This window comes from Lissotriton vulgaris, chromosome 12 (genome assembly GCF_964263255.1).
Source record: "Lissotriton vulgaris chromosome 12, aLisVul1.2, whole genome shotgun sequence".
Lineage (NCBI taxonomy): Eukaryota > Metazoa > Chordata > Amphibia > Caudata > Salamandridae > Lissotriton > Lissotriton vulgaris.
The window spans coordinates 142,418,876-142,443,196 of NC_141700.1; the positions used below are offsets into that span (position 1 = coordinate 142,418,876).

Consider the following 24,321-nt stretch of genomic DNA (forward strand, 5'->3'; position numbering starts at 1 on the left):
AGTTGACTGGGGGTGAGTGCTTGAATTGTCAACGCTCCGTGCATCACCACCTTTGGTTTATCTTTGCTCCCCTGAGTCTGCCATACATCAAAGACATTCATTGACCTTAGACTGAATGGGTCCCCTGAATGTCGCCCCATACACACACACACACAAACACTGACCAGCAGGGATTGAAGGGCTCTTCGTTACAACCCTGATCAAAACTCTATCCCCTAATTGCGGCACACAAAATACCTGCCTCTTTACCGGCCAATCATGTCCATAGTTGAAGTCGCAGACACCTCTTGGCTTGATTCTGCCAGCCCTCCTTTGGTTTCATGATGCGATTTTAAGTCTGCAAAGCACACAAACAAAAGCACAAAGTCTCAAACACATTAGAAATGCATCCGAAAAATAAACCATAAAAAAACGTTTCCACTGAAAAGCAAATTCACTGCACTGCCCTGGACCTTAGAGGCACAGACAGGCATGCCAGGAAAACCTTTCAATTTCCTATTAGTAGAGTATTGAGAGGCAGCAGTTCAGCGCGAGAGGTCAAAGGTAGGAAGTGGAGGGGGCGCTGCGCACACAAAGAGACAAGGGGTGGCAAACACAAGATGAGAACCTATCAACCAGCGCACCTCTGAGGCCTGCCCCCACCTGCCAGTCACGGCTGGTAACACAGCAGCGGCTCTGGCTTATTAAGCAGAGAGAGCCGCGTGCTCCCTTTCTCTCCCTCTCTACTGCACACACATATGTGTGCGCTCACCCACACGCAGGCATTCTATTTTTAATAACTGTGACAGGGTGATTTTCAGAAGCAGAAAAATCCCCACCACAGAAGCATCCCTGGGTTGCGTTTCCCTCCGTTCTGCTGCAGTCCGCTCGTTTTTCGGATTTTTTTTCTTTTCTCCTGAGCCCTCTTTTCTCTCACTCCATTTATGTCACGGGAGGAGGGGCAGACGAGGGCGCCGGTGCTGGAAGCGAGCTGCCCAGGTACCCAGTGGAAAGCTCGGACGGGCAGCGAGGTGAGCGTGCGCCAGGCGGCCACCCTTGAAGACACACACGGTCCCTCCGGCACCTCGGGCGTCCAGCTGCCGCCGCCATGGTGAGATGATCCCGGCGCCCACAATGACGGGCCGCGTCCCCCGCCCGTCTCCTCGCAGGTAAGGCTCAGCAGGCGTCCCCCGCCTCGGCAGAAGTTTTCTAAGTGGGGCGCCGCACGATGGGGTGTCAATATCGTAGTGCGAGTGTATATGTTTTAACATCTCCCATTGTATTATAAATGTATCCTAGCGCTAAGAAGCTGCTTCCATGTGTCACGTTGGCACTATATGAAGCAAAAGAATACATGATGAATATCGAAATAACGATTTGAAGGCGCTATGTCGTATTGATGGATATTTCTTGGCACTCCCCACCCCGTCAGAAGCAATCCCACTGTCAACATTTCCGGGTTGATAATGGGCAAACTCCTTGTAGGCAAACGTTTCCATGGTGCCAGTGGACAATGTACCACCCACTTGCGAACGTCTGAAAAAACACTTCCCGGTGACCCCCCGCCCAATGTGATGGGACCCTGATTTAAAAAATCGTAGGAAATGGATTGAAACTGCAATTTGTCAAACTTAACGATACACAGACATGACCATCTCCGTATTGTGTGGTATTTGTATGTTATTGCAATGTTGATTCTGTACAACACCCACGCAACCGTTCGAACACTCCAAAGCGCCATGTAGGGTAAGACGTCAAGGCGCTAGGGTCCAGTGAAGGAAGGCTACAGTGGATTTTTAGAAGCAGGCAGCGGGCGAAATATGTGTCAAAAATGCAAGTACATAAGTGTGAATATTTTGCATTATTTTAGAAATAGAGTACTTTTCGGTATAAACATTAATGCAGGTAACTGTTAATCGGCACACATGAGGGAATCCTTCATAGCTGTTGGTTCCCATGTTAAAGACGGTCTGCATACATGATGGTGTACATTTGTTTATGCGTGGTGTGACATGCCACCAGGGTACGCCACGCGGGTGCGCATACAGATATGTTCGTGGTGAATGGTCTGAATACTTCTAATTGCCCCTGTGTACGGGTGCACGCTAGTTACATGTGGAAGTATATAGATGCATTAGGAGGAGCTGGGAACATTGGTGGAACATGGTGTTATTGACCTTAATAACCAATTAACTCGAAAAACGAAGGAAGAAGAGAAAACATGAAGTGTGGCTGATCGGGGGCCGTCTGATCGGGGAGGCTTTTCTAGTTTCTTCGAAATTGCAAAGGCAGAGACGAGGAAAAAAGGCAGAGTTTACCATCATAAAAAAATCTCCCGAAGGCACATCTAGGATTGTTGTCATGGCAACCGCAGGGAAGCAGGGGTGCCTGGGAAAAAAGGGCCACGACTTACATATACACTGGGTGGGATTTATTAGCTTCAGTTATATTCACGGAGAGAAAGTCTCTATGTTGGAGCTTCACGTGGAGACGTTTTTCAATAGGTGTTTTGCTCAGCTGAGAGGGGCTGGGGTATACGTCCCATCTTTACATTGGCGTTACGCAGCATCACCGGCGCTTCTCGAGGCAAAGTTCAAGATTTGCGGCCCTAACGAGCCTGTTCGCCAGCTCACAGTGTCAAGAGTGATATAATGCGATGTCATATTATGTAACGTTACGTTATATTGCAATATTTATGTTAGTTTATGGTATGTCTTGTTATGATAAGATATTTTTTTGGTTTGTTATTTTATATCATATTTGGTCAATTGGTGACCGGTTTTATGTTTTCTCCTATTCTATATTATGATGCTATGTTACGGCAAACCATGCTATATTATGCTATTTCCTGTTAAGTTATGCCATGTTAGTTTATGATTGTATTGCGACATTTATACAGTGCGTACTACACCTACATGGGGCACAGAAGTACTTACCTACATGGGCAGCAGGCTACGCCATGTAGGTGGGGAAGGGTGTTATGGTGTTATGTGACCCTAAGTGGGAGGTGTTTCTGTCTTGTGTCTTATCAATCAATCAATCAATCAATCAATCAATCAATCAATCAATCAATCAATCGTAACACTTGTATAGTGCGCTACTCACCCGGAAGGGTCTCAAGGCGCTTGGGGGAAGGGGGCCGCAACTGCTCGAACAGCCAGGTCTTGAGTTGTCTCCTGAAGGCGAGGTGGTCCTGGTTCAGCCGAAGGTGGATGGGGAGGAAGTTCCATGTCTTGGCTGCCAGGTAGGCAGCCATCGAGGTGAGGTTATCATGTTATAAGAAATGCAAAAACCACAGTTGATGGACAGAATGCAGAACAATGTCATACATTCTCCCCAGTACAGAGATCTGGGCCTAAATCCATCGTTTTTTTGCAATCCACACCACCCTAGCTCAGACATGGCCATTTGCAAATCAGTCTGACCCTGTGCCTCATGGGAACAGTCCAGCCCGAACTGCCAAGCCATGCCTTCCCTGGACCGGAAACAAGCTTCGAGGACCGGTTTCTGGCATTCCAGTCGTCTTCAGCCAAGCCTGCTTGAATCCAGTGGTGTGGAGTGCATGGGACTCACGTCTGAGCATACCCATCCCACTCGGGGTGACAAATGCAAAAACCACAGTTGATGGACAGAATGCAGAACAATTTCATACATTCACCCCAGTACAGAGAAATGGGGTTCTGCATTCTGTCCATCAACTGTTATTTTTGCATTTGTCACCCCGAGTGGGATGGGTATGCTCAGACGTGAGTCGCATGCTCTCCACACCACTGGAGTCAAGCTATCCTGGCTGAAGACGGCTGATAGCCAGAAACCGGTCCTAGGATGCTTGATTCCAGTTCAGGAAAGACATGGCTTGGCAGGTCGGGCTGGACTGTTCCCATGAGGCACAGGGTCAAGGCTGATTTGCATATGGCCATGTCTGAACTGTGGTGGTGTGGAGTGCAAAAAAAACGATGGATTTATGCCCAGATCTCTGTACTGGGGTGAATGTATGACATTGTTCTGCATTCTGTCCATCAACTGTTATTTTTGCATTTGTCACCCCGAGTGGGATGGGTATGCTCAGACGTGAGTCCCATGCTCTCCACACCACAGGAGTCAAGCTTTCCTGCCTGAAGACGGCTGATAGCCAGAAACCGGTCCTAGGATGCTTGATTCCGGTCCAGGAAAGACATGGCTTGGCAGTTTGGGCTGGACTGTTCCCATGAGGCCCAGGGTCAGACTGATTTGCATATGACCATGTCTGAACTGGGGTGGTGTGGAGTGCAAAAAAACGATGGATTTAGGCCCAGATCTCTGTACTGGGGTGAAGGTATGACATTATTCTGCATTCTGTCCATCAACTGTTATTTCTGCATTTGTCACCCGAGTGCTCAGACGTGAGTCCCATGCTCTCCACACCACTGGAGTCAAGCTATCCTGGCTGAAGACGGCTGATAGCCAGAAACTGGTCCTAGGATGCTTGATTCCGGTCCAGGAAAGACATGGCTTGGCAGTTCGGGCTGGACTGTTCCCATGAGGCACAGGGTCAAGGCTGATTTGCATATGGCCATGTCTGAACTGGGGTAGTGTGGAGTGCAAAAAAAGATGGATTTAGGCCCAGATCTCTGTACCGGGGTGAATGTATGACATTGTTCTGCATTCTGTCCATCAACTGTTTTTTTTGCATCATGTTATGGGAGGCAGCGCATAGCAGTGTGACGGATGATGACGTGTGAGTGCAGGTCCCTGTATGGTGCTCCTTATGACTAAGGGTGAGCGGAATTTGCGGAATGGTCTATCGCAGAGAGGCACGGAGATTGAACAAATCTCCGTGCCTCTCCGCGATATTTCCGTTTCGCAGAGCCCGCCTGCCCGCCTCCCGCCTTCCCGTCCTCCTTATTAATTATTTACAGGCTGGAAATAAAGTTAAATAACACTTACCTTATTATTGAACTGCAAACTTCCCGATCGCGGCTTCATCTTTGAAACTGCGCATGCACGGGAGCCTGCGCATGCGCACTCCTGGTGAGAAATGCGCAGGCTCCCGCTCATGCGCAGTTTCAAAGAACAAGCAGCGATCGGGAAGTTTGCAGTTCAACAATGAGGTAAGTTTTATTTAACTTTATTTCCAGCCTGTAAATATAGTTAATAAGGCGGGCGAGAAGCAGGAGGCGGGCGGGCGGCCAACTTCCGTTACGCCCGGGATTGTGCGAAAATTTGCACAGTTTTTCCGCCTTCTTTGCGGAAGGCGGAAAGTGCAAATTATCGCACATTCCGTGGGCGGAACGGAAATGTCCGCCCACCCCTTCTTATGACTATAACCCAGTGCTTAATTTGAGCTGGTGGTTTCCAGTGCTCAGCACCAACACTTAATCATGAACATCAGTGCTTATAGCACAAACTTGACGAAAAGGTACTGGAGCACGGAAACAATCATTTTTGGTTGGCTCAGGCGTTCTGTTTTTGACGACGCTTACAAGGGAAATGGGCTGGCTTAAGCTGCCTCCTGACGAGAGCCTCAGCACTTAAATTTTTTTTGTATTTTTTTACAAATTAACCACTACTATAGCCTGCTTTGGCTGGTCAATGGACTGGGTTGTCCAATCCGAGATTTCGTGTCTTGATGCAGTCTTGGGGTGGCATGGTTGTACGGAGGAAAAAATGGAGCAATCAAACGGGATTGGCATTTTTTTTTAACATACATTTTTATTGAAGTCATTGCAGAGTCAAAATCTAAGTACAATCGACATGGTCAAGCAAAGTCAAGGTACATTTACAACATAAGGAATCATTGCACAATTCTGTCCAGTAGTCTAGTCCGGTTCATGGCCAGTTCCACCGTGGGGGAGTCACAAGTTCACCCTGGTAAATGTTCCAGTGGCCCCACTTTTTGTCCCACTTCGCAGGGCAGCCACGAAGTTTGTAGACAGTTTTTTCAGCCAACGTACACCTGTCTAGTTCAGCCATCCAGCCCACCACCAGAGGTCTATCGGCTGCACCCCATTTCATTGCAATTGAACGCTTAGCAATTAGGAAACTCAAAGCAGCCCATTGTGACTCTAGATCGTTCAGGTCCGTGGCACCCCAGATGTTGAGGACAATTTCTTTTGGCGACAGAGAAACGGATTTTCCCAGTGAGTCTCTCATTTTTCGGACAACCACCTCCCAAAAGCGCTGTATTTCTTGACATTCCCATAATATATGGTAGAAGGTACCAGTTTGTCCGCAGCCTCTTAGGCACCTATCATCCTCCCTCCTCCCGATTTTGGCTAACAGAGTCGCAGGCATGTAGGTCCTAAGTAAGATCTTCAGTTGGATTAGTCTGAGTCGGTGATTAATCGCCACCTCCCTGGGGGACATCAAGGCCGCCCGCCACTCGTCCTCTTCCAGGTCGCCTAGGTCCGTCTGCCATTTGTCTCGTAGGGGCTGAAATGTATTTGGGAGGTTATTGCAAAGCTTAGGGTATGTGGAGGAAATGGCTTTTGTCAGGAGGGGTTCTGAAAGCAATCTATCCTCCAGGGGGGAGGATTCGGGCATGGAGAAATGATCAGGGATGGCGGAGAGGAGGGCATGTTTGATCTGGAGGTAGCGGAAGGCCTCAGTCTGTGTAAGTGCGTATTTGGTCTGTAAGTCTGCAAAGGTTAAGAGTTTGCCCCTGTGAATTAGGTCTCCTATTGTTGAGATGCCTATTGTGTCCCACTTGTCGAAGCCCAACTGGAAGCAGAGGGAACCAAGTTGTTGTGATGCCCTCAGCGGGGTGGCTTTAGTGGGTCTGTTTGACCATCCTAGGCGTGCAGTGGCCTAATGCCATACTGCAACTGTGTGTGCCATGGGGCCAATGTACTTATTTTTTTTGGGCCTACTGTATAGAGCCCCGAAATATCCCTCCCGTCCAGTTTGGTATTTATCAAGGTGGAAGGCTGGATCATTGGGTGAGCTGTGCATCCAGTGGTTAGTAGCCACAAGTTGTGATGACCAGTAATAAAGGCGCAAATTGGGGAGTGCAATGCCTCCGTCATACCAGCTCATTGTCAGCTTTTGTAGGGCAATACAGGCAACCCTTCCATCCCACAGGAGAAGGCGGAGATCGCTCTCCACCGACCTGAAGTAGGAGTCGGGAATCGGAAAGGGGCAGTTTTGGAGGGCATACAGGAAGCGCGGGAGTGCCAACATTGTGAACAGGGCTGCTCTACCTGCGAGGGAGAGTGGTAGGGATCGCCAGTGTGCCACGTCGCTGTGTAGTCTGCGTAATGGGGTGAGTAGATTCCGATCGCGAAATAGAGTGGGATCTGAAGTGACGAATATACCGAAATATTTGAAGCCCTCTTGAGCCACCGGTATGGAGAATCCGTGGGGCAGCAAGAGGGGGGGGCATGTAACATGTATAAAGCCGATTTAGCCCAATTGATTGAGTAACCTGAGTACTTCCCGAAGTTAGTCAAGACGTGGAACAGACTATTGATAGAAGATTTTGGGGAAGCTACATAAATTAGGATATCGTCTGCGCAGAGGGAAATTTTGTCGGTCACTTCGTCGTTTCAGCGGAGGCCTATGATGGAGGCGTCAGTGTGGATCCATTGGGCAAGAGGTTCCAGGGTCAGAGCAAACAATAGCAGCAAGAGGGGGCATCCCTGACGGGTCCCTCTGTGGAGTTTAAATCTTCTGGACGTGTGGTTATTGACCCGTACTGGGCCCAGGAGGTCCGTATATAAGAGACACATCCATTGGACAAATTTAGGCCCGAAGCCAAATCTAAGCAGGACCTCAAATAGATAGGACCACTCTATTGAGTCAAACGCCATTGTGGCGTCGAGGGACAAGATAGCAGCGTCTTCCTGGACATATGGCTGTCTGCTCAGGACATTGTTGACTCGGCGCAAATTTAGGACTGTGTTTCGCCCTGGAAGAAATCCCGATTGGTTGGCGTGTATTAGGGAGGGGGATTGGCATTTTTACCATCATCACATACCCGAGTGTCATGATGGTTTGTGGTAAAAGTTATGTTGTGTCATTTAGTGATGTTATAGTTTGTTAGGTTGCTCTTTCTTTTTTAAGTTATTGTATAGTAAAATATGATATGTTATTTTATGATGTTAGTTTAAGTGATACGTGGAGCACTATAACCTTATTAGGGCAACCAACCCCTTTTTCACACACTGGAGCTGACAGTGTCACGGGGATTCTGCTTAGAAACAGAACTATGCTTGGGACCACAGAACATTATTATGTAGGAACTGAGTCACCATACCACATCGGTACCTATGGGCCCAAACTCAGGCTCATAGTGCATTACTTGCTCTCCTAACTTTTCCAGAGAAACCAGTAAATTGGCACCCCAGAACAGAACACTCTAGACCCTCTCAGGGATCGCTTTAGCAAGCCATCACCTTTTGTTCTCTCATTCATACATATCCACAACAAACAGAAAAGAGACGCGAAAAAAGCGTACAATATTTATTGAAACTATTGTGCTCTATCTTGTAATAACTGTGCTGCAATTAAAGGCCAGATACAGGTCAAAAATGTAATTATCATAATCAACAGACTGTGCAGAATGAAAAGCCCTGTTATACCGAGAGACAGATCTGCCTAAGCCTATCCTCACTATAGAAACACAGTGTTATATATCATAAATCTCTGGGATTAGTGGGGGACCCCATACCTGGAATACTTAGGTAGTGGTTCTACATCTCAGGCAGTGGAGCTCTCTCTCATCTTGGGACCTTTGCCCTGCGAGAATTTGCCCTCTCTGTTTTCAAAACAGGCAAGTCCCGGCCTATATGATCAGAATTGCATGTTGAAAACAGCAGCAGGATTATTCTATTATGTTTAGGTGTTAGTGTCCAACCTCATACCACATATGAAATGTTCCTTCTCAGTCCCAATAGAAGAACTAAATAACAAAACATGTGCAACCTATTTGGAAAATAAATGTCTTACACAAAACAAGCATGTTCTTTCATAATGTGTGCAAAGCAAATGTTGGCTATTACAAGCAGTTAGGCTAACTTAAAGAAGAAAACACAGTGGGCCTCTAGGATATATACGACATCCTCCCTTTGGTCGGCACTGTGATGCAATGACTTACTAAACAATAACAAAAATAAAAACTAAGCAAATTTAAAAGCATTCCTAATGAGCATATTATATGGAAGGATTATAATTTCAAAACAATCGAACAAAAAATATCAGAGAAGATCTCAATTTAGAAAAAATAGCCAAAGTTAAGGTGTGTAGGTGGTACCCATGATGTTACTCGCAAACACAAAGGCTAGCAAATCCCTAACAGATTCAGTCTCTGCAGGCAATGATTGCTTCACTGCCCAGTTCATAAGTAACAGGGAACAGATATGATCCTCGGTCTCAACCGATGCTGAGAAAGTTGCTGGGCAACCTGCATCCATGTTATCATAGACAGTATTTAGTGATCCTAGGGTTGATGCACACCTCTTCTCGGGTAGGAGTGCCAATTAGCTCGCATAATGAAGAAGTCATAGGCCTATGGACAACTCTGAAAATGGGTAGCTAATAGACTAATCAGTAGGGTAATGTCCACAGGAGTGCCGTCTACAAGGCCAAGCAAATATCCAGTGCCCATTCAAAGGGGCACCAGAGGCAGTGAAACACGGGTTGCACACAGGTAAACCAGATGGGTCGGAATGACAGTGACCAATCAAGGTCCAGTTTCTGGAGCAATAAGATTTCAAATAATCGAAGCATGCGCTCATGACACAGCTGAGGCGGTGGTAGTACCAGTGGGCTTTCAAATGGAACTTCCATAATAGGGGGGCACACATATATCCAAAATGCCACAAATGAGGATACTAGCAGCAGGAATCCACAGAACACACTGGAAAAAAGGGAATGAATGAAACCGGTATTACTCCAAACATTGTTTGGAATGAACTGACAAAGCCAGAGCCCAAAATCTTAAAAAAAGATTCCAAGGCCAGCAGTATTAGTTTCATAAAAAATACGATGAACTAAGGGGGCGGAGCTTGCTCGCAACAGCAATGGCCGCTTAGGTCAATAGCTCCGCCCAGCCGTTGCACTATTCTTCAATAATCCTGCATCTGCAAGGATCTCTCAGCCCTGAAAAGCATCGTTGGAGGCACTGGACAGCTGTCGGGACACGAAAAGCTGCCCGGAGCGTCCACACCCAGCAAAGAGCGAGCGAACAAGGCCAGATGTGAGAGGCCCTCTAATAGGCTTGCAGCCGCTGCCTAGATTAGAAAGGCGCCGCCGGGAATTGAGCAGAGGTCTGGAAGGTATCGCAGGTCCCACTGACACCGGAGTACCCCCTGACACACAGCGATGGGGTGCCTGTCTGCAGCGCTGCCTCTGACGGGGTGGCAGGCAGAGTCTTATAGACATTTTTCCCCCACGATACTGAGTGAATGCGGGACGAGAGGTCGGTGATCGGAGTGGCGGAATGGCTGCTGCCGAGACGGAAGCCGCCATCTTGCCCTGCAGTGAGGCCGCATTTCTCCCACGGTGCTGCGGGGGATGTGCGTGGCGGACAGGTGGGGCTGCCTGCAGAGGATGGTGTAATGTGAGAGGGCCCCAAGAAAGTCTTGGGAGGATCGCCAGTGCTACGCAGCAGCGCCAGTCTGTAGGCCTGGGAACGGCCCACGAGGAGGTATTCAGGCACAAGACGCAACGGTGAGTGCTGCAGTCACTGCTTGTGGTGCCTGGCTGGGGCTGCAGCGCCGGCCATCTCACTGTCTATTTTTGACACGCGTGCAGAGTTATTGCCATGAGCGCATCAATGGAGTACATTGCAGACATTGGGGTTGCTCTTTTCCACGTTGGAAACACGGCTTGCTTTAGTCAATGGTGGAGTCTGAGCTCATAGTGAATCAGCACACTTGGACACAGATACAAAGATATTGCCAGCAACCATTGCACATAGAGCCCAGTGGGGTGCCCCAGCAAGGTCTGCAAGAACCCCGAAACTGTGGTGATACGTGGCCGGGGTCTGACAAAAAGACATCTCAGTGCCTGCTGAGGGGCGACTTGCGGTCCAAGCCATCTTGCGTTGAGTGAACAATTGGGTGTACTGCCGGTGACTGGACTGGGACTGATAGATTCCTGTTGTGAACGACACATCACTCAGAGTGGTGACAGAACGACCACAAGTGTCTCAGTCAATGATGGTCTCGCCCTTGAGGTCTATAGCCCCTCCTTTTTTTGGTATCGAAGTTCGAATCAAAGCAGCGGTGTGACTGGAGATTATTCCAAGATGGGCAGGGTCGACAGATCACAAAATAACGACTAAGGGAAAAGACACCACCTCGGAAGATGTGGACAACGTGTCAGACCACTCTCAGGAGGAAGCTGAGGGAGATATCCTATGCTTGTGGTAATGGAGACAGGCCTACAGAGCAGTCTGTCAACCATGGGGACTAAAATAGGCTCTCTTTTGTACAGAATGGACAGTATGTCAGAAAGAATGGACAAGCACGAGGAGAGGCTGGACATGTCGGAAAGCCGGATCACAGAGGTGGAAGAAGCGCAGGCGGCAATGGACACGGAACACAAGCAGATGGGAAGGGTGCTTCAAATCCTTCAGGACAGGGCGGAGGACCTGGAGGCGCGATCTCAAAGGAACAACTTATGAATTACGGCCCTTCCGGAGTCGACCCTGACTGGCACCATGGAGAAGTTTGTGGAGAATCTGCTAGTCACACTACTTGGCAGTGAAACGTTTTTTCCTATTTTTGTGGTTGAAAGAGCTTACCGCTCTCTGGGACCATGTCCGGTCCCTGGAACCACTCCGAGTCCGATCATAGCGAAATTGCTCAACTATCGTGACATGGATTCAGCGCTGAAGGTGGCTAGGGAGAAGCAGATGCTGCAGTATGAAGGCTCAAGTACCTCCTTGTATCCAGACTTCACTATTCGGGTGTAGGAAGCCTAGAAACAATTTGCTCCCCTGAAGCGCCAACTGCAGATCTTAATTTAAACTATGCCATGTTGTATCCGGCGGGACTACGCGTCAACTGGCAGGGACAATCTCGCATTTTTACGGACCTGAAATCACTGCAGAAGGCCTTGAAGGAGTGGGTTAAGGTGCAAAGAAGCAGCCTGGAATGAGGTCTCTCAGAGGGGGCGGTCGGAGGCTAAGTGGAAGAACAGGACTGAATGATGGACTACATATGTTACAGATAAGAGGGTATTACTGGGGGGGAAGTTTGCTGTGGAATATGTGGCGGAAAGTGGGGGCATTGCTGTGTTGCATTGTTCTTTTGTATGCAACAGTTGGGGGTCAGGGCTGAGGTGTATGTTTGGGCAAAATGCTCCCTCTCTTGTGAATTATGTTCATTGCGCAACACTTCAAGACTAATTGGGTGTGTGCTGGCGCTAGCTGATGAAGGGTGGTGAGACCAATTGCAAATGTAAAGTAATGGCTGTATGGCACACAAGGCGGAATCTGGTTCGGTCTAGTAACTACCAACTATTGAGTTGAGCAACATCTGCCCATGAGTGAATTACACTTCTTGGGAATCTTTTTGTGGTGGGAGGTGAGGGGGGTTTCTAATTTGTTTCGTAATCACCAGATTTGCTTTACTGCATGATTGCTTGATGACGCGGGATTGTGGGTATTGTGTGTTTTTTTGGCCAAGCACAGTTGGGTGATGCCTGACGTGGGAGGTGGGAGGATGGGGAATGAGACTGAAGAATGATATTCATAGCTGTATTGTCACCAGGCGAAGAGTTGGGAACTATGTGTATTGCTTGTTACTATGGCGTGATGGGGATTACAGACTATACATTCCCCCATGACTGACCCCACTGACACGGGTAAACCTACCCCTAATTGCACGATTAGAGCTCTCACGTGGAATGTTAGAGGCCTTAACGATTACCGTAAACTACCGAAGGTCGTGGCCTACTTACTTAGATACAATGTGGATGTGGCGCTCTTACAGTAGACTCACCTACCCCGAGATAGCCCCAGGCTGCATGGCAGGGGCCTGCTTGGTAATATACATGCTGTGGGTTTCACCACCCATGCGCGTGGGGTGATTATGTGGGTTAACCCAAGGACTACTCCCAAATTAGAACCATTGTATACCAACCAGGAAGGGCGATGTGTGATTTCTAGGTGCAGTGGCAGGGGTGGAGCTTCTCCTAGTAAATTAATATGGCCCGAACTACGACAATACAGCTGTTTATACTTCCTTACTTGAGATAGTCCGCAAATGTGGCGAGGGCGGACAACTTTGAGGTGGCGATTTTAATATGGTGTTGAACCCAAGGAAGGATAGGTCGGGGGGGCCTGACAGGCAACTTACATCATCAGCGCGCACAGTCATAGATTTGATGGTGCAACTTGACTTATGATATGCAAATTGATTATTGGTTCGCAGATAAACGACTCCACAACTGAGTCCGGCACTGTGAGGTGCACCCCCTTACACTTTCGGACCATGCCCCATTACTGGTAGTGTTTGACACCCCACAGAAATCCGTACCCCCTTTATGTGGAGGTTCCCACCCTATTCGCTGCTAGACTCGGGGTTCAAGGAAGAACCTGCGGAAGCTATCAAAACTTTCTTTGCCACAAATATAGGTTCGGTTGAAAGTTTCCAGGTCGTTTGGGGAAAATTTAAAGTATACATCCGTGGTATCGCAATGACCAAACACTCAGGGGACCTAAGAGCAATCCGTAAAAGACTGTCGGATTTAGAGGGCTCACTGAAGACGCTAGAGACTGGACTCCAGGTAGGAGCTGATGACGAACTCATGACTGAGTTTAAAGCACAACTGGAAGAATACCATGATACAACATATGCAGAAATTAAACACCTGGGCAAATATGCCACTGCGCTTACGTATGGGGAAGGGGAGAGGCCGGGATTAGTGTTGGCACAGCTCCTTAAAAACAGGCAGGAGAAGACGATTGTTACAGAGATTGGGGACACGCTGGTAGGTGAGATGGCAATAGCGGGGAGGTTCCGACGATACAACTTGGAGCTCTACTCGAGTCGCAATGGCGGCTCCGAGGCGGAGATATTGGATTATCTGACGTATATCAAGCTCCCATGGTTGACAAATACACACCGACAATTCCTTATGAGACCTGTGTAGAAAGATGAAATTCTCCTTGTGTTGTCGAGTATGAAGTTGGGGAACGCCCCCCGGGTTGATGGCCTGACTGTTGCCTTTTTATAAGGTGTTCAAGGATATATTGCTTCCCCCTTTAGCCACTCTTTTTGATGATATTTGCGTTACGGGTACTATGCCGCCATCAATGAACGAAGCAATTATTGTGGCTATTTTGAAACTGGGTAAACCACTGAATGAGTACCCCTCCTATCGCCCGCTCTCCTTGCTCATTGTAGATACCAAAATGTTTGCGAAGATATTAGCTACGCGTCTGGTCCCACTTGTTCCGACCTTGGTGGCACCGGAGCAAGCTGGTTTTGTCCCAAGTAGGAACTTAAATTACAACTTGAGGACAGTGTTCGGGGCGATGCAGCACACCAAGCCTGACAGACAGGCGGTGGCTGTGTTTCTCAATATGAAAAAGGCTTTCGACTCGATGGAGTGGCCTTTTATGTGACAGTCCTACTGAGGATGGGTGTGGGGCTGTCTTTTTGCAGTTGATAGGGATATTATACAGCGCGCCCACTACTAGAATAAATATTGGTAATCTCGTGACGGATCCTATTTGCATCACTAGAGGTACGCGTCAGGGCCCCCCTTTATCTCCCGTTCTATATGCTTTAGTAGCCGAGCCCTTGGCATGAACACTTCTTGAATACCACAGATTTAAAGGTATAACATTCCCAAACTATGAGTTGATTGTCTCTACTTACGCGGATGATACCTTGCTGTATGTACGGGACCCAGAAAGTCATCTATCTTCTGTGCTGCGAGAGGTAGTCCGATACGGGGCAGTGTCGGGACTTTGAGTCAATTGTTTAAAATCCATGATATTTCCCCTTACTCCTGTCACTGTTCCATTTGAGCCTGACTATCCACTGCTATGGAAAACGTACTCAGTGGGTACCTTGGGATTAAAATTCATACGGACTCAGACATGGTATTTAAAGAAAATTATGGGGTTGCTATTGATAAATTAGAGGACGACATTGAAGGTTGGATCCGTCCGCCTCTATCTCTGCTGGGTAGAGTTTCCATCTTGAAAATAGTTGTTCTCCCCCGTTTTTTGTTTCTCTTCCTTAATATACCTTTGGTCCTCCCTGGCACTTTCTTCCGTCAACTAAATACTCTGATGATCAAGTTGGCTTGGGCGGGTAAACAGGCGCGGGTCAGATGGGAGGTTCTTACGTTGCCATACCATATGGGAGGGCTAGGCGCCCGGACCTGGATCTCTATTACTGAGCAGCTCAGTGTGCCCATGCCTTCTACTGGATGCATGGCTTGCCGGACACCCCACACTTGTGCATAAAGAAGGTGGCGGCCTCCCCTCAACCCTCGCCAGCTCTAATATTTACCTCCAGATCGCCGAACTGGGATACTGGACTCTGTGAATGCCGCAACACATGCCTGGCATCATCTCCTGAATCTGCAGGCGGGAGCAATACTGTACTCTCCACACGCTCTCTTGGAATGGTGCCACAGGTTGCCCCCCTAGAGGGAAGAAGGGGTTATAAGGACGCTTAATTCTATAGGAGTTCGGACAGTCTGGGATTTATTCGAAGGGGGCATAGTGAAGAGCTGGGAGGAGTTAGTTACGGAAGACATGGCTGCTACTTATCTTACTAAATTTCAATTCCACAGAACACGGCAGGCATTAATGCACATCCTAGGTGGAGACTTGGCAGAACCGCCAGATTTGTCCTCATTATCCTATGTTATTAAGGCTACGTCACCACAGCGGATAGCCCGAGGATCTATAAGCTATCCATCGATTACAGGGAAAATTATTACACTAAAGCCCGATTGGAGTGGCAGAGAGATTTGGGTAGGGAGATTGATGACGCAATGTGGGCCTACTCTTGTAATAGTACGAAACTCATATCATTAAACAGTAGACACAGACTCATACACTTTAAGTACTTGAATACGGTTTACTACACCCTGGATAGACTCTATAAATACGGACTGAGTGATGGGGCTAAATGTGATAGGTGTAGTGAACAGAGGGCTGACTTCATACATCTAGCATGGCTGTGTCCGGGGATTGCTACATTTTGGAACTCACTCTTTGAAGAATTGGGACGAATTGTGGAAGTCCCCCTTCCTCCTGACCCAGTGCTGGCGTTACTTGGATACTCCAAATCGATACCTAAAGGGGTTCGCAGACTAGTAGATATGGGCCTTCTGGTAGCTACGCGTAGAGTGGCCATGTGTTGTCTGCGGGGTCCGATCCCTACGATCTCACAGTGGTCGAGCGATATGTTGTACTGCAGTACACAGACAGAAAATGTTAGTGACTTACTGCCACCAATGAGTCAACCTAAAAACTTTTGGGCTTTGTATAAAACCTACACGGAGACAAGGGGGAGCGATGTCACAACAGCAGATGAGTAATATCGAGCACCATATGTGATCATCCTGATTGTATAGAGGGGGGGGTACCTACATTGATGAAACTAATACTAGATGGAGAGAGTAGCACTGTGCTCCAATAGTGGGAAGGGTGGGGGACAAGGTTTTTTGCGCCAAACGCCAAGAACTCAACTGTGCCTGATATCTCCTGGTGATGTAGATTATGCTATATAATTGTTATGTACAATTGTTACTGATATGCTACAAGATACATTCTCATGATTGTATTACATGAACATTTCAATAAAATCTTTAATTAAAAAAAATATTATGAACTAATTCGCCAGAATGTAATGGGAGGTTTGTGTTTAACAAGGAAAATATCTCACTCGATGTCCTTGCAACTTGTAATTCAAAGTTTCTAGAGCAGATGTGAGGGCTACTTCTTTTTGAAACAATAATGCTTTGATCTGCTTAGCTAGTTAAAATCTGCCTTCAAAGGTGGAATGGAAGGCCATAACAGACTATCCATAACCCCTTGCTTGGTGAGGGAAGGATGTTATTGCAAACACGTGACGAGCTGGGAGATAGACAAAATGTAGGGGATACCAGCTCACATTCTGCAGCAGTCTTGATCACTAAGCATTAAAAAACTCGCATTTGAAAGGACAGTAATAAGCGGGAGCATTGGGGGAGCCAGTATTCCAATAAGATAGCAGTCCAAATTTGCTACTGAAGCATTATATTAGCCGTTAATAGTCACATGTTTGCAAATGAGTAATTGTCAGACAGAAGAGACACATTCTTCTTCAGTAAGGAAGATTTCCTTATTGGCACGTTCACAATGATAGGAAAAGGGGAGTGACCATAATTCATGAAGAAAGCTGTCTCCTAGGGGCTCATATTTACGGACTGGAAAATGTTTCATGCAAGCTGCGAATTGAAATGTTAAAATCTGTAAAGATAGAACATCATGTATTAATCAGGCAGCTGAAGATGTTTTGGCTATGATAAATGGGAGCTGTTCTAACATCTCTAAGTGCAAAATTTTATAGGTGGTATCTTTCTCAGCCTTGAGTTGTTGTTTACGTGTCAGATTAACCCCTACGCTGTTAGGCCTCACCCTATGCTCAGCCTTTTTTTGGCTATTTGAGCTCAACATTCTTAGGCCCCTGTAACATTTTTCCACATAAGGTATCCACGCCAAATTTGTGTCCTTTTATTCCAACATCTTGAGGATTCTGAAGGTACCCAGGTTTTGTGGATTCCCTTGGAGGGGACAGAGAAATTGGCAAAAATACAGCACATTTTGGGGTTTTTTCAGATCAATGGGAAACAAAAGCTGCAGAGAAAAGCATCTGGTTTTATGCCTGCAAAAGATATTAACAAAGGGTCTGTGGTGCTAAAATCACCATCTTCCCAGCTTTCAGGAACAGGCAGACAACCCCATATTTTCTACACGGTTTTGGCATTTTACAGGGACATAGCCTATTTTTCAGTTTTTCCCCCAAAATGCAGGTGCCTCCTATCTATCACAAAACAACCTGGTTTTGCAAGGACGGCACCTGCGTTTCAGGTCCCGGGTTCTCTGGCCATCTAGAGAAATGTACCAATCCCAGACCTTTCTGAAAACTATACACCCGGGGGTCCAGTGGAGGCATGGCTTGCGTGGATCCCCCAATGTTTTCCTGCCCGGAATCCAGTGCAAACCTCAAATTTAGCTACAAAATCACATTTTCCTCACATTTCCGTCTGGGATTACTGCGATGGTACAAATTACCTACCACCCAGCATTTCCCCTTGGTCTCCCGAGTAAAATGATACCTCACTTGTGTGGGTGGGCCAAGGGCCTGCGACTGGGAAGTGCCAAAAACATAGGGATGGACGGGATAGCACAGTGAGCTCTAAGTGCTTTATATTTTTTATATGTTTTTTTAGGCTGACTCTGCATTAGACACCCACACAAGTGAGACATCATTTATATCGGGAGACCAAGGGGAATGCTGGGTGTTAGGAAATGTGTGCCTGCACGGTGATCCCAGACAGAAATGTAAGGAAAATGTGATTTAAAAACAATTAAGTTGGAGATTTGCAGGGGATTCTGGGTAGGAAAACATTGGGGGGATCCACGCAAGACACACCTCCCTGGACTCCCCAGGGTGTCTAGTTTTCAGAAATGTCTGGGTTTTCCTAGATGCCCACCGAGCCAGGACCAAAAACACAGGTGACTCCCTCACACAACCAAGTTTTTTTGTGATCAATAATTTTGAAGTCTCCATGTTGCGTTTTGGGTAATTTCCTGTTGCGGCTATAGTCCTACCCACACAAGTGAGGTACAATTTTTATCGGGAGATTTGGCGGAATGCAGGGTGGGTGAACATTTGTTGCTCCCCACAGATTCCAAATCTTTCCATAACAGAAATGTCACCCCATCTGGATTCGCCTGGGTGTCTAGGTTTAACAATTGTACAGGTTTGCTAGGTTTCCCTATGTGCAGGCTGTGCTAAGGCCCATAATCCACAGCTAGGCACATTGGTAAAAAAAGGTCTGTGCGAAGTGGGCATTATGCCCCCCTGGGGGGAAGATCGGGGGCTAGTGCCCCAATATGCTCCCAAAGGGGGAGCAGAAAGATAGTGGCTTTTTTGTTTGGGGGTGGGGGCATTGGCATGATAATTCTGGGTAGCCCCCAGCCCTACACTAAGAAACAAAAAGAATCCCTGGTGCCTAATGGGCTTGGCAGATCGGAGGCTATTGCTCCCATATGCCCCTGGGGGAGAGAAAGATTGTGCCCATTTTTATGGGTGGGTGGAGGCATTGGCATGCCCCCTTCCCTACACTAAGAAAAACAATAGTCACTGGTGTCCAGTAGGCTTTCTGCCCCCATGGGAGGCTGATTTATTTATGAGGTGAGAACAGACCCTTGCCCAAGGGGCCGCTCCCCCCCCCTGGTGTCTAGTGGGGGATCCCTGCTTGGGGATCGCCCTCCTGCAGCAATCCCCAAGTAGGGATCCACTAGGGAGGGGCACCATTGGAAAGGGGATATTCTCCCTTTTACAATGATACTTCTCCTGTGTTTCGGTGCTTGGAGTGCTGAGATAACCCCACGAGCACTGAAGCACTGAAGCACTGAAACTGAAATGAGCCAATCGGCTCATTTAGTTTCAGTTTCAATGTAATGACGTCAGCACGCCATACACACGATCATCCTTCCATTGAAATAAATATGCCACAGGAGGTTGGGGAAGTTCTTCCCCACCTCCAGAGGCAAAAAAAGGAAATCCCTCTGCGGTTTACAGCAGAGGGATTTCGTGCTCGTGTGCACGACAGAATGGTTCCGTCATGAGCACACAAGCACTGTGGCTCATAATGGAACCATTCCATCATGAGCATGGAAGGGGTTAAAGACAAGAAGAGGTACTTGCCATTCACATATCGCCAAGGTATGCACCCGTTCTTAAGGGTTTGCAGCGTCCAGCTAAATTGCATGACAGATGTAAGCTGACTTTGCCCCTGATACATTGTCGACATGTCACTTTGCATAATATCAATAACAAATGACACAATGGTATTCAGATTGTAACTATGAAAAGACAGTGTAATAATGCTGTTATCAACAACAACAAGCACTTTATCCAAATTATCTTTACCAAATCAAAACAAATATTACTTTATTTCAATAACAAGTATCATAAAAGCATCAAACAAGCCTTTTAAAAATATGCTATATACAGATAAAAAGTGCCATAAAAAGTCATATCAAGTACATGATATTTGATCAGTCGGGACATAATGACACATCATTTCATCATAATAAAATGTTCCAATTTGTTAAAAACATGAGTTAAAAAAAATTATAATTTAAAAAGTAAAACCCGATGTACAGTATACGAGTGACAATGCATAGATATTAATTCAAGAAATATTTAATCTTTCTACTTGTATTGTAGTTTGTTCACTGTAGGGCTTATGTAATGAAGTTTGGTCACCCTTCGTAAAGCTTTATGTCTGACTATCCAGGCGCAAATCAAGAATTTGGCCACTCCGCAAACAAAGAGGGTTCTCGCGTCAGATTTGAAGATGCGTAAAGCAGTGCGATGATCGAGAGTACCTAATTGTTTGCAGATTGGTGTTAACCATCTAGACGTTGCCTTTTTGTGCGCCGGACAAGCAAACATTAAATAATTATCTTTATCAATATGTAGCATAAATAAATATTTTAGAATGTGGAGATTTCGGGCCTAATAAAACATCTGATAAATCTCTGTCTTTGAACAGGAGAGAAAGATGTTGTTTCACTGCTGACAGTGTGGAATGTTCCAACCAATGTTGACACAACGTACCTACCGAATAGGTGGTAACAATACCTGAATATTGTGAGTGTGAATATAGTGGGTCATGTCTACTCGCCTTGAACCCCGGTGTGGAATTCAAAATATGAGCATGACAACCATTTGTGGCTACTGACCACGATAACTACCCGGGAGGAACGAAAAGTGTGAAATTAAATGTACCGTTCTGCAACATACTTTTAAGTTGTTCTTCAGTGCAATTTGTAAAATTGGCCATTCATTGCTTTGGTTCTAGCCAGTTCCAAGCATGTATTCTGCTGTACAGTATCATTCAGGAAGATCATTTGTGCTGGGATTAAACATGCTCAAAACAAATCTTCTGTCCCCTGAACTTGCCTAAGTTTGGTACCCCAAATCGATTTTATTTCAATGGTGTCCTTCCAGTAGTCATAGCCTTTAATGGGCAATGTAATAATAAACAAAGCTGTATATATTAGCTTAGTTTGTGTAAGAATATATTTGTTCAGTGGCTAGGACTAATTTGAAATAGTATGTTGCTGGGTCTGATGTATCATATCCTGAAAATTATGTAAATTTTTCTTTATGTGTTTTGGAACTCCCTTGCTGGGGAGTCAGGCAATGTTCCCATTGAGTATAATTAAAAATTGTGCATTGGACAGTGGCCCGGTGTAGAAAATGATGTCTGAAATGATGATAATAGAACGTTTCCCCATAATTAGCTAAATTCATTTACAGGTCCTCTGACTAAAAAACAGTATAATACTCCAGCTCTGAAAGCATGGAGTTTACAGTTTCAACATCCCAATCATCTGAATGTAACCCATGTACATTTACATCATGCATAGAAACTCAAAACACATATGGTATCTGCAGGATTTCCACAGGACCAAAAATATTGAAAGGAACTTTATCCCAAACAAATCGATCAGTTACTGGAATAGCAGAAGCGTTCACAAGGTACAAGTCTCTTTTTAACTTATGGGAAGAAGAGTGGGGGGCTAACACCCCATCAACCAGTTCTGGAAGATAGTGGCCATTAATCAGCAAGAAGGAAACAAATCCAATCCACAGGTATTTAAAAAAAAGCAGCGAAAATGTAATCCAAGCATACATCCATGGTGAGGCCAGATAAGGAGTGTCAGAACCTGATGAACTATCAGAGGAAAAATCATCTTGTTCCATATAATACCCAGAAGCAGTTAGCTGAAAAACTGGTGGCTTGATACTGCAATAGGACTCCAAAAATCTGAAAGAGATAGATCCACTGATAGTACTTCTGCATAAACGACATCAGTTGTCGAAGACACAGTAATAACAGCAGTACCCACTTCACTTGTGTTGCTGGTAGCTGCTTGCATGTGCAGGGATTAGTTGTAGCGCAATCTCCACCTCCCCCCAGGTGGGGAGAAACCGCTTTAGTGGTATTCACAAGCTGCCAAGGGATTTCCTGTGTGGTAGCGAGAGGACTTAGGGAACTATCAAGGAGTCCTCGTGGCCTACTGTTTAGAATCGGCCAATTTGTGTAATTTGATATGATCAATCAAGATAAAACGATTGTCTTTAGAACCAGGCAGTCGTGGCAAGATAACCTTTCTTGTGCCTTGAATGCCAAGGACTGGCACCAGTGCTCAAGACGGTGGACCAAACTCGATTTTCACTGCTACTTTAGCATAAACGAGATCCCCAATCTTTGGAATCCAGTGGGCAGGTTCTGGTTTCTGCTCAATTCTCACAGAGGGAGAGATCTTCAAATGTTCGTTGGATTGGGTGTCACAGAACTTGTGTAGATCCTGTAAGACAACACAACAATTATCTACATCAAAGGGTGTTGCAGCCGCCACAATTTCTGGACCTTCAGGGACTGGAACATACATTTTGATGCTAAAAAGTACTTTGCATGGGGTCCTCTCACCCAGAGATGTTGTAGGGAGAGTACTAAGAGCCCTCTGAATCCAGTAGAGGTGATGGATCTAACCACGCCCAGTGCCTAACACTATATCTGTTATAGACTGATTTAAATCTCGGTTCATTCTTTCCACAACAGAATTGCCCTTGACCCAGTATGGAGAAGAATAATGCACCTGGCCACCCAGGGATGCCATAGTATCCAGGTACACCTTTGATGCGAACGCCAGGTGTTGATCCGAGCGTATTGTACTGCATGCATGTGTCTCGATAAAGACTCACAGGCCTTTAATAGCAGCTCGAGCATCAGGCCAAGAGCTGAAACCAAACCCAGAGGAACCTGGAGCAAGGAACTGCATCTAGGATACATTTAATCGTGGTATGCAAAATAAGAGAATCACAGTGGTCCAAATAAATGCAGCCAAATGGTTTATTGCAAATAAACAGGGTGTGTTTGCATTGGATGAGCCATGGTGGAAGCTTCAATCTGTTGACAAATGTCACAACAAAGGATATATTTTTTGCCCTGTTGATATAAGCCTTGCCACCTTAACCGCTGCTGTAGCAGCAACATTGTGGCTGCCACACTTGCATGTGCAGAAGCGACACATTTGTCACTAAAGCTAGCCAACAGTCTTGGTTGGGAATCAAGCGATCACCAACTTCTGGAATTGTTACAAAAGGAATGTTTTGTTCAATGAAAAGGTAAGCATACTTAGATGGAAATCCCTTAGGTATGTGGGTTCCATTTTATTAGCATTAACAGCAGCTAAAATATTGGAGTCTATTCTCATTTTAGAATGAGTATTTGCAGCAACAGTAGCAGTTGCAACAGCAGATTTGGCTGCTTCATCAGCTGCTTCATCAGCCACAGAATTCCCTAAAACATGTATTCCCACACGTTGATGTCTCACAGTATGAGTAACATGAGCCTGTGGCAACCTATCTTTGAGGTCTGCCACATCAACCCAAAGCGCTTTATGCTTGATTGTGTTGCCTTTAGTATCCTTGAATCCATTCTGTCTCCAATAATGCAAATTATCATTAATGGATTGTACACAGTAATACGCATTACACACTATAAGTGTGGGGAATTCTGGCTCCATATGTTCAAGTAGAGTCTTCAGTTCAGCCAACTGCACAGTACAGTCACCCAGGGACTGTGAGTGAGTTTTTTGTGGTTCAAACATTCCATCCAACATCACCCCAATAACAGTGGCACATACAGCTGAATAACGTTGTTTAGAACCTAGAAGGTAAGGCTGAACCGTCAGTGTAAACAATGTATTTATACTGTTCATGAGGTAAGACAGAAGTCGTCATGGGATAAACATGCTCATACTACAACAGTTGTTGCGTGTGTAGAGATGGGTCAAAGATGACATCTACATTAAACAGCTGATAAGGCTGTTGCCCATTGTATCCAACAAGAATGAAAGGCTTTAGTGTTAGGAATGCCTGTGTTAGACGGACCGGGAGGGTCGGCCGAGATTACGGGGAGAGGTCTCCAGGGAGAGCCGTCTCCAACGACTGTACAGATAAGTAACTTCCCCCCCACAGACGGACACCACACAAGATTGAAGGTTAACGAGACTTTATATGCACTTCTTAGGTTACGTTGATATAATACAAGGAGGTCTGGACTCAGGGGTCCCCTCGGTTCTGATCTCTGGTTGAG

The 24,321-nt window shown here is 46.2% G+C and overlaps 1 protein-coding gene across 1 annotated transcript in view; it reads left to right on the top strand.

The window, feature by feature from the left end:
- The first annotated feature begins 703 nt into the window (after positions 1–703).
- The window catches only part of KCNJ9 (potassium inwardly rectifying channel subfamily J member 9), a 185,980-nt gene continuing 162,362 nt past the window's right edge, over positions 704–24,321 (top strand). Inside the window, exon 1 of the mRNA XM_086947611.1 lies at positions 704–1,148. The gene's annotated coding sequence lies outside the window, so the exon portion shown is untranslated. The remainder of the gene's footprint in view (positions 1,149–24,321) is intronic.